This window comes from Penaeus monodon, chromosome 2 (assembly GCF_015228065.2).
Source record: "Penaeus monodon isolate SGIC_2016 chromosome 2, NSTDA_Pmon_1, whole genome shotgun sequence".
Lineage (NCBI taxonomy): Eukaryota > Metazoa > Arthropoda > Malacostraca > Decapoda > Penaeidae > Penaeus > Penaeus monodon.
In genome coordinates, this window is record NC_051387.1 from 60,461,996 (window position 1) to 60,464,495 (window position 2,500).

Sequence of the window (2,500 nt, forward strand, 5' to 3'; positions counted from 1 at the left end):
TTCTGATTGAATGCTTTTGAAAACTGCCTCTCTCTCTCTCTCTCTCTCTCTCTCTCTCTCTCTCTCTCTCTCTCTCTCTCTCTCTCCCTCTCTCTCTCTCTCTCTCTCTCTCTCTCTCTCTCTCTCCTCTCTCTCTCTCTCTCTCTCTCTCTCTCTCTCTCTCTCTCTCTCTCTCTCTCTCTCTCTCTCTCTCTCTCTCTCTCTCTCTCTCTCTCTCTCTCCCTCTCTCTCTCTCTCTCTCTCTCTCTCTCTCCTTCTCCTTCTCCTTCCCCTTCCAATTCCCCTTCCCCTTCCTCTTCCTCTTGCCCTTCCCTCTCCCTCTCCCTCCCCTTCCCTCTTCCTTCTCTTTACCCTTTCCCTTCCCTCTCCCTCTCTCCCTCTCCCTCCCTCTCTCCTTCCCTCTCTCTCTCTCTCCTTCCCTCTCTCCCTCCCTCCCTTCCTCTCCCTCCCTCCCTCTCCCTCGAAACTTCCAGCGGTTTAAACAAAATTCTATGTGATTTATGGTTTTCAAAAATGCCACAGCAAAGTATACACATTAAAAAAAATGTTAAACATATTTCCTTTTTTTCTATTTTTCTTTCTTTTTGGAAAGGTAAAAAACAGACCCAAAGCCTGCATTGGTCGATCTCTACCTCTGTCTGCTTTATCTTCATAGTTCTAGCGTGATCCTTTTACTGCAAGAGTTTGTTGTGTTATTGGAAGGGAGTTGGGACACGTGTGTATTTTGGGGAAGGGGTGACATCTGTGTGTTTGTGTTTGTTTGTTTATTTCTGTGTGTGTGTGTGCGTGTGTGTGTGTGAGTGAGTGTGTGTGTGTGTGTGTGTGTGTGTGTGTGTGTGTGCATTTTAGGAAATTACATAAACTTTCCAACTTGGATGCATTCTTAAAATAATACAGAACAGCCTTCATACACAAACATCATTATTCCCATTACATATATATGCATTTTTTTCATGAACATATATGCCTGTTACTTACAACTCCTTTCCCTTTTGAGTCAGAATGAAATACCAAATTTTCATATTGATATGATGTTATTTCAGTAAATTCTTGTCTATCTCTCTTTCTCTCTCTTTCTTTAAAATAAAAACTTCCTGCTTTGGGAGGAAAATGAAAATTCCCCTTTTCAGTAGCATAAAATACACTTAAACACAAAATATATGAGTCACAGATGGACAATTTCATCCATTTTTTTATTTATCTATTAATCTATTATTATTTTATTTATTTATTTATTTTTTTACAGGACTATCGTAGTTTTCCAGTTCCTGTCTATTGTTAATTTCTTTTTCTTCTTTTCTCTGATTTCATAAACACATCCACCGCGTGTGTTTGTTTGTCTGTTTTACATTTCTTGGTTTTTCTCCTTGTATTTATCTGTACTTTTCTGGTTCTATTTTTATCACACTTTTTTATCTCTTCACACTGAAGATGAAGCCCATAATATCAAGCTTATCTTTATCTGTTTCATCTTTTTGTTTCCATTTTTATTTATTTTTTACCTGTTTTTCATTATTTTTTATTTTTTATCTGTTTTTCACATCTATATTTAGCTGTTCCACTTTCTCGTTTCTATGTTTCGTGTCTGCCTTCATGTTCTCTCTCTCACTCTCTCTCTCTCTCTCTCTCTCTCTCTCTCTCTCTCTCTCTCTTTCTCTCTCTCTCTTAACCAACTCTCTCTTAATCAATACTCATTAGTATTCATTTCTCCCCCTTTTTTTATCAATATCCATTACTTCCAATTTCAATTTTCTATTTTCTTACACTAAAGCCACCCATAATATCCATATGGTTTGTTCTCGTCTCCTCTCTGATAAGCGTTATCGTCATCGTGATCTGCCTCGAGATCGGCGTCCTTTCCGTGTCCCCTGTGTAAAAGCACTCCTTGTGACGAAGGAGCGCACACGAGGTGTAACACACCTCTAGCGGCAGTTCCTGTGAGGAAAAAGAGGGAGGAGGCGGAGGAAGAAGAAGAAGAGGAGGAGGCGGAGGAAGAAGTAGAAAAAGAAGAGGAGGAGGAGAGGAAGAAGAAGAAGAAAAGAGGGAGGAGGAGGAGGAGGAGGAGGAAGAAGAAGAGTGGGAGGAGGAGGAGGAGGAGGAAAAGTAGAAGAAGAAGAGGAAGGAGGAAGAGGAGGAAGAAGTAGAAGAAGAAGAGGAAAAAAAAAGAACAAGAAAATGAAAAGTTCCTCCATTTTTTCTTTCTGTCACCCGCTTCCTTTTTTTCCCTTTCTCCCTTTTTTACCACAAACTTACTTTTTCTTTCATTTTCTTTTATTTCTCTCTTTACTATTTTCTTTCTTTCCTCTATCTCTTTCTCTTACTTTTCTCTTTCTCTGTACTTTCTTCTCTGTCTTTACTTTCTTGCTTACCCCTCTCTCTCTCTTTCTCTTTACTTTCTTCCTTATTCCCCTTCCTCTCAAGGGATCGAGGGATTCCAGAAAAGCACAAAGCGCCCGGGAGGTCTTTGCCGGTTTGCGAAAGTGTTTTGTTATTACTACAC